General features: G+C 36.3%; 1 non-coding gene across 1 annotated transcript; it reads right to left on the bottom strand.

Annotated features, from left to right (window-relative positions):
- Window positions 1-15,923: 15,923 nt before the first annotated feature.
- Window positions 15,924-16,011, bottom strand: LOC120225080. The gene has a single exon (XR_005526729.1). It is a non-coding gene; the product is annotated as a small nucleolar RNA SNORD121A (small nucleolar RNA).
- Between the last annotated feature and the right edge of the window lie 494 nt (window positions 16,012-16,505).

The following is a 16,505-nucleotide window of genomic DNA, read 5'->3' as shown; positions in this document are numbered from 1 at the left end:
GTGCGGAGGTTTTTCTGTTTCGGACTCTCTCCTTTTCCCCTCTCACTCCCCGTAGAGGGTAGAGGGGGATCGCCTCCCACCCTGGAGTCTCCGATCCCGGCCCGATTTTATCTTCCCCGGTTCGCACTCACGTTAGAAGGCTCTCTCAGTGGATTCTGCATCTTTTTTCTCCCAATCTCTCAGGTTTTGTAAGGTTTCCAATGTCTTCAGATCTTTTCTGTGTGATGTATGGGCGCGAGTGCAAGTATGGAGCTCCTTACTTCTCCGCCATCTTGCCCTCTCTCCAGGTGATGTTTTTTCTTGTAGTGCAGCATTTCAAAAGCTGTTACTTTGTGGAATCCACATAGTAGTTAGAAGAAACTCATGTTTGGATCAAAAATAATTAGTGGTGATTGAAAGAAAGGAATACAGTGTGGGGTCTCTAACACAATACTAGTTAAGTAAATTTAAAACATAACAAATGATTCAAGCTACATATTTTAAAAGAATACATACAAACTCAATGAAACATGAAATACATTAGAACATGTTGCTATGAAAGCTAAAGAGAATATGAATGGGGAACAGAGATAAAAAAAATATAAAATAATAAATGAATATTAACCTACATGTGAGCATGCTCACATGCATTATAGATAAATCCCTCAAAGGAAACAAAAATATTTTAAATGTGGATAATAATAAAAGGAATGTAATTAACTCAACCCCTTGTGCATAAGGACCAAAAAAGAAAACAAAAAAAAAACAATATTGAAGAGAGAGAAAGAAAGTAGGAAAAAAAAAAACTCATAAATTTTAGGGAAGTTTATAGGGGAGAATGTTTCACCAAGTAGGCAGAAACTTAACAATACCAAATACCATGAAAAGCAAAGAAGGTAAGAATTGACAAGCACAACTATACTCAGACAAAACAGTTCACAAGTGATTATTTGTTTTGCCTGTTACAAAGTCACTACTGCAATCCTACATTTCTATAATTGTAGGTATTATGAAAGCACGAGGATGACTTAGAATGGAAATTTGAAAGCAGTTTGTCTGAGAACTATGTAATTGTATCCATCCCTCCCTCTTAAACTTTTGCAGCAAAGAAGAGGAGCTGACAGCGTTAATTGTATGGTTAAGCTGGAAAAAAAAATTTTTCCCCACTGGTTTTGCTGTGATGAGACCTTAAAAGTGTTGGTCAAAGTCCCTTTGGCATTCCACAAAAATTGTCAGATGACTTTCTGTCTACTCTTTGAGAGATATGGTTGTCTCATTCCATAATAGTTACTTAAACAATTTTTTAATGTTTATTTATTTTTGAGAGAGAGAGCATGAGAGAGAGAGCATGAGAGAGAGAGCATGAGAGAGGGAGGGGCAGAAAGAGAGAGGGAGACACAGAATCCAAAATGGGCTCCAGGCTCTGAGCTGTCAGCACAGAGCCCAGTGCAGGTCTCGAGCTCTGAATGGTGAGACCTGAGCCGAAGTGGGGCACTTAACCGACTGAGCCACCCAGGCGCCCCACATAATAGTTATTTTTAAATAAGCTCTTATACCCTGGCTGTGATTTTTATTTGCTGAGCCTATTGGGATAGCCTTTGTGAGCTCAGTGCAGAAGTAGGTGCCTAACAGGTATGGGCTGGCTTCAACTCCATTGTATTCTGCAGGTGTGCACTGTGTCCTTGGCAGAATATTGGAGGACATAAGCCTTTGCACAGCAATGCATGTAGCTTTTCCCAAAAGAATGGAATTTGTGGCAAAATAGGATATTGTTCTGTAACTTATCCTCATGATCCAAGTATTTGATGCTTACATTATTCTACAATTTTTATGACCTTAGAGTTTCCTGATATGAAACATACTTTTCTCCTCTTCTCATGCTTATTTTATTCAAAAGATGTTGGAGAGTTTGTGATAAGGCAACAGAATATTAATTTCTCAAAGAAAGCACTTTTAGTTTTAAATTCCAAGTAAGGAAAATGCATGAGAGTATGGGAAGATAAGAAAATAATACAGAAATTAAGGGAGATAATTATTTTTAAAATCAGAATCAGAAAAAAATAAAATTTTAAATAATAAAAGATATTATTGTATGGGTATAGGTTGAAAGATACAGGCATTTAAGTCTTATCCTCAAATCACTTCCACCTCTAACAAGATTCTCCCAAGATGCATTATATTTTATGTAAATTAGTTTGAGTTCATGATAAAGCAAAATCTTCCTAAAGTGTGATCCAAAGAACAATAGTCCTAAGAAGTGTCCTTTGAAATAAGAAGGGAAAATTCTGCCTACTGTATTATCTTGGAGAGTCCCCAGTCACATTAATATATTAAAAATGCTAAGACAAACTAACTTAAAGAAACTTGTTTAACTTGATTTAATACATTTTTTTTCAAATTTACTTGAGGCCATAAGTTTTTTCCATAAGAACTACTAATATGCCCTAAAACTAAACTTTTTGGATTATGCTTTGGTAAATATGACGAAGATATTTGAATGTTAAACACTTTAAATTTGATGAATACAGTGCTTGATAGATAATATACATTTAGTAATATTTATTGTAAATTTAAAGACAATGAATGTACATGGTTTTAGTTGATTATCTAAATATCACCTTAAGATAATCAGGATCCATGTTATCATATCTGGTGAACAGAGGAGGAAATAAAACTTAGTAGGATAAGTAAATTCAACCACATCTAATTGGTTGAGGAAACTGGGAATTGAAGGAGATTTTTTTTCTTTTCAGTCATTATTATTTTCGGGGCATTAATTTCAGTTTCGTTTTTTTTTTTAAGTTTTAGTTATTTATTTTGAGGGTGGGCAGGGGCAGAGAGAGAGGGAGAGAAAGCATCCCAAGCCAGCTCTGAGCTGTCAGCACAGAGCCTAACATAGGGCTCAATCCAAACAACCATGAGATCATGACCTGAGCTAATATCAGGAGTCTGATGCCCAACCGATTGAACCATCCAGCCACACTGTATTAGTGTCAATTTATTAGATGAATATTTTATTTATTTAATAGCCATATCTTACTCTACCATAAAGTCATCCTCTGGAAGAATTTCAAAAGCACATATTATTTGCTATAACCATGTATAATAGTAATCAAAGGTTAACAATCAAATTTGGTCCAACACCCCAATTTATAAGAGGAGGTATCAGAAAGGATTTCCCAGATAAGATAAAGGTAATTAATATTCTAAATTTAGAAAAAGCAAAGTAAGTTTTAACTGTTGTTTCCTTTTTAACTTAGACTTTTAAAAGAAGCCAAATGCTGTAATCACGGCATTCATCTTTGTATAAGACACAATGAGGCCAGAATATACTATTTTGCTTGAGCAGTAAAAATGGCACTCTGAATTCTTTCAAATATTAATAAATGTTATAATATATTCTAAAATTCCCAGCAGCCTAAAATGACCTATAAATTGACATAAATTCTATAAAATTCTACAGCCCTTCTGGTTCCTACAGCCCTGCAGCAACTGCAGTTTCTAGAAATGAGCTCTAACTTGTAAGGTTAGCAAATAGGTGGGCACAGTCTGCTCAGACATGCACTCATGACAGTGTTGAGAGCCAGTGCCCAGGAAAGGTGATGCATCTCGCATCCTGCAGAAAAGCACATGGCTTGGCCATCGCTTTAGAAATATTTGATCAGTGTAGACCTATTAAACACAATTTATACCTACATCTATCTTCATTAATTGTTGGGAGCCATTCTGAGCCCACTAGTCGAGAAAACTCCTGGTGAGGTTAAAGCAAGTTTGCACGGTCTCTTGCCAATCAGATGACGACCGCTATCCACCCCCACTCAATTATTTCTGCTTGAGCACTGACCCCTAGGGTACCTTGTTGATCAATATCGGGAGTGACTTGTCCCCTTATTCCAGCCCTGGTATGATGATTGCACCTTGTGAAGGAACTTATTGTAGGAACTTCTTCTTTTGATTATGGAAACAGACCAGAAGGTCCTGTTTCCCTCCATACTTTCCCATGAGCTATGAACATGCTAATGACCCTTACTCATAAAAGATTCACCTTTACATGTACAATTCTGTTTCTACTGTTGCGTTAGTCCAAGAGGTTCATACAGCTCAACATGTAAATCAGCTAACCAAAAATGTCTCTCATACCCTAGGTATTCAAGAAATCATAGAACTAGACACAAAGGTAAATGCACTCGAAGAGGCTATTCTATATATCGGAAATGAGCTAAACTCTTTAAAGGTATGGTTGGCTCTCCGTTGTCATAAAGAATATAACTGGAAAATCAAGTCTGGCCCGGAGACAAAGAGCCTAAGTTAGAGAGAAGGAACAGATAAGGGCAGAAGATAAGTTACTACATACACCTTTACTAACTGATGGTGTACAGCAACCCCTTCCCTAAGGCCTACTTTCTGCAAACACCTTCCCTTACCCTGGCAGCTATGATGAGGATGGATAAGAGTATCTGCAAACCTATGACTTAATCTTAGCATTATTAAAATTGAAAACCTTGTTATTTTCTTAGTTACTCAACCTCACTATAATTGGGGCAGTTCTGCAAGAAGACTTCTGTAAAACCTGTTTCTGTACATTTTCGAAAAATGTCTTATCACAAAGAGCTATCTATTGTAAAAATAACATTTGACCTATAAATAAAGACACCAAAACCGACAGGACGGAGATGCCTGCTTGGTGATCAGAAAGGATCTCGGGGCTCTCTCACTCCGTCTCTTGCCGTCACCGTCCATCCTTCAGGGACCCCGGACCTGCTGGAGCCAGTTTCCAACAATTAATATATCCCAGAAGACCTCAATCTTCCAATAAACTTCCACTATCTGTTAGGGTCTTCAGCTGACTGTGGGGAAGAAACAACATTAACTTAACATAATCCATGGGTCAGAGTTTTTCACTTCATGACTCTTCAATATTAGATTAAAATGGGGCAAAAATTGCACTGATTTCTTAATATTAAAACTAGAATTCTTGCCAAACAAAGCAACAGCTGAAGTGTATTGCCATACCATTTTATAAATGTCAAACCATCTAGTATAATACGTACATACCCAGGAGGCATTTAGTAACTGCATTTCCATTGAATGGTCAATGTGTCAGAAGGCTGGATGCCATCTGATACCATTTTTTCCTTTCTTTCACTGTAGTGATTTCATCCTCACTGGCAAAGCCAACTTTGGGAAACATTATATTTTCCAGTATCTTTTATAACTTTCTATGGTACAAGTTCTGCCAATTTTATCAATGGGATATGAACAGAAGTTATGTTTAAGAGTTTTCAGTTTTACCCTTAAAAAAATTGGTTTTACACGCATAAATTGGTCACATACTCCTCTGATTTCTTTCTCCACTCCCATGGCCAAGACAAAGGGGAACTTGCATCTGAGAACGAGGCTATGTGAGGATGCAAGATTTGTTTGTATGGCCTGGACTATGTACTTCTGAGCTGTTACATGAGAGAGACATAAATTAACTTCCTTAGTCACTGTAATTTGGAATCTCTTGTTATAGCACCTTAGTGGGTGACGTGGAAAGACATCCCAGAAGCAAGTGACATGGATCTTTCCCCCAAATACAATACCAAACAATAGCAGAAGAAGGAATACGATAAGCATAACTATTCCATCATTTTATGATTTAATAAGAGATTGTTTTAAGTACTTTAATATTTAGTGTCAAGAAGCATCACCTTTTTTTATTTACTACATATGTGACTATGCTTGCTATTTAAATACTCTGTGCTTAAGTTTCTACATTTGTTAAATGAGTGTAATATCTTCTATACAGCATTGCTTTGAGGAATAAATCAATATCTGGAAGGCTTGTATTAAGTAGACAAATAGTCCCATTTTACATAGAAGAAATTTAAGATTCAGAGTTACCTTGGGATATCTCAGTCATAATTACCCCTGTCTAGGCTAGAACTCTAGTCTTTTCTCATATATTGCACTGCCTCTCTATGTTGTAGGGTCTTAGTTTCCCTCAACCTGGCCTATCTAGAAACCTGGGGGTCCAAGGACAAATTCTCAGAAATATGTGATTTTTAGGGCGCCTGAGTGGCTCAGTCAGTTAAGCGTCTGACTTCAGCTCAGGTCATGATCTCAAGGTTCATGAGTTCGAGTTCCACATCAGGCTCTGTCCTGACAGCTCAGAGCCTGGAGCCTGCTTCCAGTTCTGTCTCCCTTTCTCTCTCCTCTCCTCCCCTGCTCATACTCTGTCTCTCTCTCAAAAATAAAATAAAATATTAAAAAAATAAAACAAAAGAAATATGTGATTTTTTTAAAAGAAGCTTATTCATTTATTTTGAGAGAGGGAGAGAGAGAATGGGGGAGGCACAGAGAGAGGGGAAAAAAAAAGAGAATCCCAAGCAGGCTCCATGCTGTCAGTGTGGAGCCCCATGTGGGGCTCAAACTCACTTACTGTGAGATCATTACCTAATGTGAAACCAAGAGTTGGAGGCTTAACCAATGGAGCCACCCAAGCACCCCAGAAATACTTGATTTTTCAAAAAGGGTTCAATTTGGGGCACCTGAGTGGCTCAGCTGGTTGAGCATCTGCCTGTGGCTCAGGTCATGATCTCATGGTTCGCGGGTTCCAGCCCCGTGTCAGGCTCTGTGCTGACATCTCAGGGCCCAGAGCCTGCTTTGGATTCTGTCTCCCTCTCTCTCTGACCCTCTCCTACTTGCACTCTTGTCTTTCTCTTTCTCTCAAAAATAAGTAACCATTTTAAAATAGGTTCAAATATTACTCATTTTATTTTTTTTATTTTTCAAATTAATGTTCACTTATTTTTGACAGAGAGGGAGACAGAGCATGAGTGGGGGAGAGACAGTGACTGGGGGAGAGACAGAGAGAGAGAGCAAGACACAGAATCCGAAGCAGGTTCTAGGGCCCTAGCTCTTAGCACAGAGCCCAACGCAGGACTCAAACTCATGACCTGAGCTGAAGTTGGGTGATTAATGGACTGAGCCACCCAGCTGCCCCTATTACTCAAGTTTTAAAAGCTCATTCAGTAAGTAAGATTACCAGATGAAGAGACTGTGCTTTATTATCTTTGCATCTACCATTGTATCTAATGTTATGATAAGCATATAGTTAAATAAATGCCTTCAAATTCATATTGCATTACATACATCACCTTTAGAAGCTATGACAATTAGCTAGTACATTGAATTATTTTACCCTGAGGACACTTTATAGTGTTTTTGAGATCATATGTATTTGTTACTTAAATATATGATTTTAGCATTACTGCCTCATACACAACTAATTGAAGCAAATAAATAGTCTTAATAATATTAGTTAGATGAACTAACTCCATCTCCAATAGGTTTTGTTTTAGTTTTGGCACTGTTATTTCATTTTGACATGTGGATAAGTCACTCGGTGACTCAAAGATTCTTTAAATATTCTATCTGAAGCATATGGAGTTCAGTTTTAAGCTATGGGGCAGAGGATAAAAAGAACACTGTTTTAAAATTTATTGTGATTATATTGAATTTTAATAGTTCATTTAACTCAGTATAATTTGTTTCTTGGATTACTAGATAATGGTTTTGAGGATGAAGCAGTATTTATTCTTTTTTTGTATTCTGTCATTTGCATAATGCCTGGTAAATGGAAGAACAAGTAAATGAATGAATGAATAAGAGAATTATATGCCAATAAAATATTCTTGTGCCTTGAGTTACTAGGTGCTATTTCCAAAGCTCTATGTATAATGAAAGCACACTCCTCTCTTTTCCTCACCCCACAATCTTCTAGGAATTACTGAAATGGAAAACTTGCTGTTCTTCTTTAAAAAGTCTTGGGTCTACCATGACGATGCTATGGTCCAGAGTCAGAGACTGCTATAGAATGAATGTTTGTGTCCCGCTCCCCCTCCACATCTATATGTTGAAACCTAATCTCCAAAATAATGGTAGTTGGAAGTGGGGCTGTCAGTTGGGAGGTAATAAGGTTATGAGTGTGGAGCTCTCATGAATGGTATTAGTGCCCTTATGAGAAATACCCCCAAAGAACTCCTTCATCTTTTTTGGTATGTGAAGTTACAGTGAGAAGCCAGCTGTTTATGAACCAGAAAGCAGGCCCACATCTGAGGCTGAATCTGCTGGTGGCTTGATCTTGAACTTGCCAGTCTCCAGAACTATGAGAAATAATTTTTTCTTATATAAGCCATCCAGTCTATGGTATTCTGCTTGAGCAGCCTGAACTAAGAGAGAGGTCTAACTTTACTGCTGAGGAGAATATATTCCTTTCTCCCATGCATTATATGAGCACTGGGAACCCTCCCCTTACTGTAAAAATTGGGTATTAATAGGAACTTTACTCACTGAAAATTAGTTATAGAGCCTAAACTCTGGTTTTGGAGCAGGAAATCTAACAATTGTGTTTTACTTTCCTTGGTAACAATGAAAAATCAAAGCAACACTTGAAATAATAGAGCTATTCCTAAATAAAATATCTAACAATTTAAAATGACTTAAAAAATAAATGATTTTATATATTAACCTACTTTGTTTTCATTGTGATGGTTTGCAGCCTATCCGAGATATAAAGGAATTAACTTTTTAAATTTCAGTTGGCAACCTAACAGAGATGTGAAATAATTTCTAGTTTTCAGAAAAATTTCTAAAATTTGCTCCATTTAAATGCATTTTAATCAAAAGTTCAGGAAAAGAAGACTTTTAAAACTGTGGAAGCCACATGAAAGTTATTTTAAGACTATTTGAGGGAATTGATTGAAATATACATTTTCACTAACTGATTGGAAACAAAAGACAATCAGATCTACAGATCTGTGTTCCCGGAGGCTCTTCTCATTTCCTTTTTCTAAGGCACAGTCTTCAGAACAGCCGACCACAGAGAACCCTAAGCCATTTCTCCTGGTATAAAGGATGTGCCAGATAAGCAATGAACTTTGAAATGTTCAGGAAACTAACCAGGTTTGACAAAATATTAGGACTCGATGGCTAGATGAAGCTATTTAAGTTTAAAGACTTTTTGAAAGTACCACTTAAAGTCTTTTAGACAAAAAATATTTATTTTACTTAATTTTAAAAATTTTTTAATGTTTATTTTTTAGAGAGAGAGACAGAGACAGAGACAGAGCACGAATTGGGGAGGGGCAGAGAAGGAGAGGGAGACACAGAATCTGAAGCAGACTCCAGGCTCCGAGCTGTCAGCACAGAGCCCTGTGTGGGGCTGGAACCCACAAACTGTGAGGTCCTGACCTGAGCCGAAGTTGGTTGCTTAATAGACTGAGCCACCCACGTGCTCCTTTTTTTTTTTTTTGCCAAAAACTGTATTAAATCACTGAAGTACCAATGTTTACCCGGAAACTTGTATGATTTTGTTCTCAATGTTTTTTTCTTAATGTTTATTTATTATTTATTTTTGAGGCGTGGTGGGAGAGACAGAAAGAGAGGGAGACAGAATCCCAAGCAGGCTTGAACTGCCAGCTCAGAGCCCCTTGCAGGGCTCAAACCCATAAATCATGAGATAATGACCTGAGCCAAAATCAGCAGTAAGAGGCTTAACTGACTGAGCCATCCAGGTGCCCCTCTTCTCAAAGTTTTAAGAAATGTTTCTACTTAGATCCTAGAGAGCATAATAGTTAGAAAAGCCTTTAAAACTCATGGAAATAAAATCAAAATTGTATTCATTTGTTCTTAGGTATGCATTGCTTCTATCTTAGGAATCTTGCTCTTTTTAAAAGACTTTTTCCAGTTTAACATATACAGTGTGGTAATTTGACATACATATGTTTTCCAAAATGATTACCACAATAGTTTAACACATGTTAACACATGTTTACACATCCTTCACCTCAAAAAGTTACAATATTTCTATGTATGTGGTAAGAGCTTTTTAAAGATTAACTACCTTAGCAACTATCAAGTGTACAATAAAGTATTTTGATTATAGTTACCATGCTGTACTTTACATCTCCAGAACTTATTCATCTTATAATTGCAAGGATATACACTTTGACCACCTAAATCCATTTCCCCTACTCTATGCCACCTCACTCCTGACAACTGCTAATCTCCTCTCTCTTTCTACGGCTTCAGTTTTGTTAAATGACATGTATGAGTGACGTATTATGATATTTGTTCTTCTATGCCTGACTTATTTCACTTAGCATTATGCCCACAAGTTTTATCCATGTTGTGGTAAATGAGAGGATTCCTTCGTTTTCATGGCTGAAGACTATTCCTCGTGTGTGTGTGTGTGTGTGTGTGTGTGTCTGTGTGTCTGTGTAATCTCATTGTATTTTATTCATTATCTATTGACAGACATTTAGGTCATTCTCATGCCCTAACTATTCTAAATAATGCTGCAATAAAATGGAAATGAAGGTATGTCTTCAAGACCCTAATTTCATTTCCTTTTTATATGTACTCAGGCGTGGACTCACCATACCATACAGATAGTTCTATTTTAATTTTTTGAGGAATTTCCATACTATTTTCTATAGTTGCTGCACCAGCTTACCAATTGTTATATAACTGTGTACAAAGGTTCCCTTTTCTCTACATTTTAATCAGCATTTATTATCTCTTATCTTTTTGATAACAATCATTCTAACAGCTGTGATGATACCTCATTGTGGTTTTGATATGCATTACCCTAAAAATTAGTGATGTTGAGTACTTTTTCATGTACCTATTTGCCATTTGTATATCTTCTTTGGAAAATATTTATTCAGATCTTCTGCTGATTTTTTAATCAGATGAATGGGATTTTTTGCTACTGAATCATATGAGTTCCTTATTTATTTTCAATATTAACAGCTTATCAGATATATGGTTTGTAAATATTTTCTCCCATTCCATGGGGTGCCTTTTGGTTTTGTTTTCTGTGCAGAAGCTTTTTAGTTTGATGTAGCCCCACTTGTTTTGTTTTGTTTTTTGCTTTTGTAGCTTGTGCTTCTGATATCATACTCACACGAAATCACTGCCCAGACCAATGTGAAGGAGAAACCCCTGTGTTTTCTTCAGGAGGTTTTATAGTTTCAGGTCTTGCATTCAAGTCTTCAATTCATTTTGAGTTAATTTTAGTGAGTGGTATAAGACAGGGGTCCAATTTCATTCTTTTGAATGTGGATATCCAGTTTCACAAGGCCATTTATTGAAGAGATTATCTTTTCCACATTAAGTATTCTTGGTTCCATTGATAAATATTAGTTGATTATATATGTGTGAGTTTAGTTGTGGGCTCTCAATTCTGTTCCATTGGTCTATGTGTCTTTTTATGCTAACACCATACTGTTTTCATTACTATATCTTTGTAATATAGTTTGAAACAGAAATATGAAGCTTTGTTCTGTCCCAAAGTTGTTTTGGCAATTCTGTGGTTCCTTACAAATTTTAGGAACATTTGTTTTATTTCTGTAAAAAAAAAAAAAAAATGCCACTGGAATCTTGTATTGAATCTATTAATGGCTTTGGGCAGTATTGACAGTTTGATATATTAATTCATCTGATCCATGAACATTTTCATTTATTTGAGTCTTCAATTTCTTTTCAATGTCTCAAAGTTTTCAGTTGCACTTCTTTCCCCTTCTTGGATAAACTTATAGTAAGTATTTTACTGTTTTCAATGCTGTTGTAAATGGAATTGATTTTATTTCTCTTTCAGAAAGTTTGTTGTTAGTGTATAGAAATCTTGATTTCTGTAGGTTGATTTTGCATCCTGCAACTTTACTGAATTTATTAATTCTAACATTTGTGTCTGTGTGTGTGAAGTATTTAGGATGTGCTATATATAAGAACATGTCATCTGCAGGGACCATTTTGCCTCTTCCTCTTCAATTTGAATTTTATTTATTTATTTACTTACTTACTTTATGTATGTTTGTAGTTAGTTAGTTAGTTAATTATTGCCTGATTGCTCCAGATAGGACTTCCAATACTATGTTGAATAGAAGTGGTTGAAGTGTGCATCCTTATCTTATTCCTAATTTTGAAGGAAAAATTTCCAAACTATAAAGTTGATATGATGTTAGCTATGAGCTTGTAATATATCGTCTTTATTATGTTGAATTATATTCTTTTTATACCTAGTTTGTTGGTCATTTTTATCATTAATGGATGCTTTTTCTGCATCTATTGAAATGATTTTTATCTTTTATTCTATTAATGTGATATATCAAATTTATTGATTTATGTATGTTGACCTATTCTTGCATCCCAGGGATGAATCCCATTTGACCAGAGTGTATGATCACTTTAATGTAATGTTGAATTTGGTTTGCTAGTATCACCAAAGATACTGATATTCTCTTTTTTGCAATGTCCTTAGGCTTTGGTAACAAGGTACTTCTGGCTTTATAAACTAACTTTGGAGGTGTTCTCTCCTCTTCAGCTTTTTGTAAGAGTTTCAAAAAGACTAGCATTAATTCATCTTTAAGTGTTTGATAGAGCTCACCAGTGAAACAATCTAGCATCTTGATTTTTTTTTTTTTTTGTTCCTGTTGTTGGAAAGTGTTGAGTATTGATTTAATCTCCTTATTATTGATGCTTGGAGTTTTTATTTCTTCATGATGAGTCTTGGTAGGTTTTATGTTCCTAAGAATTTGCCCATTTATTCTACATTGTTCATGTTGTTTGCATATAATTATTAATAGTAGTCTCTTATGATCATTTATATTTCTGTGGTATCAATTATAATGTGAACTTCTACATTTATAATTTTATATGTTTGAGTCAGTTTTTTCTTGATTAGTCTAGCCAAAGTTTAGTCAATTTTGTTAAATTTTTCAAAGGGCCAACTCTTAGTTTTGTTAATTTTTCTATTGCGTACATATTCTTTATTTCATTTATTTCTGCTGCAATCTTTCTTATTTCCTTTCTTCTGCTAACTTTGGACTCAGTTCCTTTGCTTTTTCTAATTCCTTGAGGTAGAATGTTAAGTTGTTTATTTGAGATCCTTCCTTTTTCTTAATGTATAAGTTTATAGCAATAAATTTCCTCTAGAACTACTTTTTCTGCATTCCATACATTTTAGTATGTTGTGTTTCCAACTTCTCTTTTGTTTGAAGCTATTTTTTGATTTCGCCTTTGATCTATTATTTGTTGAAGAGCATGTTGTTGAATTTGCATGCATTTGTAAATTTTCTAGATTCCCTCCTTTTATTGATTTCTAATTTCATACAATTGTCATCAGAAAAATACTAGACAAGATTCTAATCATCTTAAATTGGTTAAGGCTTGCTTTGTGGCCTAACATATGATATACCCTGGAGAGTGTTCTTTGTACTCTTGAGATGAAAGTATATTCTGGTGCTCTCAGACGGAAGGTCCTGTTTATAGCTGAGCGATACTGTAATCTGGGCTCAAAGACTATCCAGGGTCACTGTTCAAGATCCCTAGTTATGCAGGGCCAGAGGCTATACTCAACAGTCAGACAGGGTTGGTGGCTTGGCTTACTGCCTAAGCAAGTCCATATAATGAGCTCTATGGCTTCCTGGTCAGGTGGGATTGGAGACAATGCCTAGCAGTTTGGTGGGGGTGCCAATTTGGCTTCTCTGCCCAGCCATGCCCATAGAATTGGACCCATGGCCCATATGGCTCATTGGTTTGGGGCCCAAATAAGATAGAACTGCCATCCAAGCTCCCTGGCCAGAAGGGGCTACTGGCTCAGTTCTGCAGATGGGCAGAGCCAGTGTCTATTCTCTCTGCTTAGACACTACTACTAGTAAGAATGCAGTCTGACAAGATTTAAGACCTGGTTGCTATAAGCCCAAACCCCATCTTTGTTTCTGTCTGATCCCCGTTTGTCAAGTCCCACAAGTTCCCCCACTGATGCCAGTGAAAAGAGACCCAAGTGTGCTTCCTGAGAAGCATTTGACAATGTTGGGGAAGCTGAATGTTCACTGTGGCTCTCTTTCCCCACTGGAGAAAACATAGCATCAGGGAACCCCTTTCAGTGTGGGCACTGTGCTGGCCTACAAGAGGGACACTTGGTTCAGAGTGAAACCACACCTCTTACCCTTTTAATGCACTCCTCAGACGCTGCACCCCAAGGAGGTGTTCCAGCTTCACTCCTGGGGCTCTCAGATTTTCCCAATAGTGCTTAACTATGGGTAGTTGCTAGTTGGTCTTCCTGTGAGGGATACTGAAGTCAGAAAAGACCTATGTTGTCATCTTGATGATGTCAGTTCAATAATTGGATTTAGAAGATCTGCATCTGTTCTTGTAGTTATGGAGGCTGGGAAGTCCAAGATCATAGTACCGGCATGGTTGCTTCCTGGTGAGAATCTTTTTCCTGGTTCATAACCAGGAACTTCTCACTTTTCTCACTAAAATCTTGGCCTTAATTGTAAAGGTTTTTAAAGTATTAAATTAATAGCCATAAGAGTAAAACTATTTGTGAATAAAAAAAGGTTTCATTGTTTAGATTGAGTAGTATGTTTATAATGAATACATTTAGAGCATTTTTTTGATGAGTCTTAATTTCAAAAATACAGTTTAAATTTAGGATTCAAAGGATGGCTAGCATGATTACTATCACTTCTTTTTTAATTATCTCACTTGAATGAAACTTAGTAGGGTGATCTGGGCTAACCAGATCGGGCCTCATTCTTCATTTATAATAGCAGATATACAAATTACAAACATTCTTCCCAGGAGGAATTAGGAAGTTCCCTGTGGAGTATTATCCTTGTAATCTGACAACCAAAAGAGCACACAAATGTCACAAGCATTAAACAAAAATTCTTAAAATATTTTATTTCTTCCACTTATAACTTGTCATTGAAAATATGGCAATTATTATTATTATTATTACCTTTTCTTAAACAAAATGTGATAATGACTTAATAGAAGAAGAAATATTTATCAGTAGTAGTTAATAGTACTACCAGAATGGTTTCAGTTGTATTGGTAAAAGATCCAATGTAATGGGGTCCTACAGCATTTCTACAAAGTCAGACATGTAGAGAACACGAGTTATACAAGGTTATATCACGAGTAATAAAAAGATTAGATCTTCTGTTTGCCATTTTTAATTCTGTGTTTATATTCCATGTGTCTCTGTATACATGTGAGAACAAATCCTATATACATTTTTTGTGTGTTTTCCCAAATAACTTGTGATGACCTCTATTGGGTTACTGTGGTCCTGGTTACTGCTCAAGTTTTACAGATTGCTTTGTCATATAGCTGGACTACTATAACTGTGTTAGGTCAGTTAATTTATTTACTACCGAAAGTTTTACAACATGGGAAGGCATGTCATATGCTTCAATAATGGTTATTTAAAAAGCTTGCAATCGGGGCACTTGGGTGGCTCAGTCAGTTGAGCGTCTGACTTCGGCTCAGGTCATGATCTCACGGTTAGTGGGTTTGAGCCCCACATCGGGCTATGTGCTGACAGCTAGCTCAGAGCCTGGAGCCTGCTTCAGGTTCGGTGTCTTTCTCTCTCTCTGACCCTCCCCTGCTCATGCTGTCTCTTAAAAAAAAAAAAAAAAGCTTGCAACCAAGAAAACAGCTTTTATTTACACACACAAAAAAAGTCAATCTTCTCTTATCAACCACCAACCACACACTATAATTTTAAACAGCTTTTCGGCAGAGTATTTCCTGTCTGTCCAATGACTGGTTTAAAATTGTGCTCAGTCTATGGACCAAAGCCTCCTGATTAGCGGTGGCAGATGGGTCCTCTCGGGAACCCGGCATAGTTGCACTTCAACGCATCCATTTTGACCTGCCAGTTAAGGGTGACACACCTGAAGAGGTAACGACGAAGCAGGCTAAGGAGGGGGAGAAGAAAAAGAGTACAAAAAGTTGAATTTAACAAGGAAATGATAGCTTAATGTGGTGGGTCTAATTTTTTTGCATGGGGGCAATGGTGGTGGTATTGGACAGCTATTTCATTAGTTTGGTTGTTATTTTTAATATACTGTCAATTTTGGCTATTTTATTTTATTTATTTTTTCCAGAAAACTCAGAGTAGTTGAATTCCACATGGAATCATCAGATATGTGCTTCAATTTTGGCTATATTAGTGGCTGTGTAGTAGATTCTGCTTATGCCTTCCCAAGTGAGAGTTACAGGTGAAAAAAAATATTATTCTTATATTACATCTGTATATCAAGGTTTTCCTTATATAAAGAGAAATTGAATCAGAGGATTAATTTTACTAAAGAACTTTTGCTTGGGAAACGTCTTTTGATATCTTGTTCATTGCACAAAAAGGTTGCACAGTGCCAATTTTGCAAGTGAATATTCCTTTTTAATTCAGCTGTGCCTTAGAAGGTTTTTTTTTTTTTTACAATTTCTAATTTTCTTTCTCTTTATTTTCTTTCTGTTATTCTTCTTCCCTTGCCTACCTTTCTTCTTATCTCCCTGTCACTTTCTTCCTCTTTTTTCTATCTTTTATACTCTTTTTTCCCATTTCTTTCTTCCTTTGCATGAGGAAATTAAACTTGAATAGAAAAGGTGATTCTTTTTAGGAACTTGATCATCATGGCTCACGTGACTATAGCTAAGACAGTTTCATTATTTGAAGAATTCTC

This window comes from Hyaena hyaena, unplaced genomic scaffold (assembly GCF_003009895.1).
Source record: "Hyaena hyaena isolate Hyena2069 unplaced genomic scaffold, ASM300989v1 scaffold_1321, whole genome shotgun sequence".
Lineage (NCBI taxonomy): Eukaryota > Metazoa > Chordata > Mammalia > Carnivora > Hyaenidae > Hyaena > Hyaena hyaena.
Note: the sequence above shows the minus strand (reverse complement) of the source record. Positions and strands in the feature narration are given on the sequence as shown.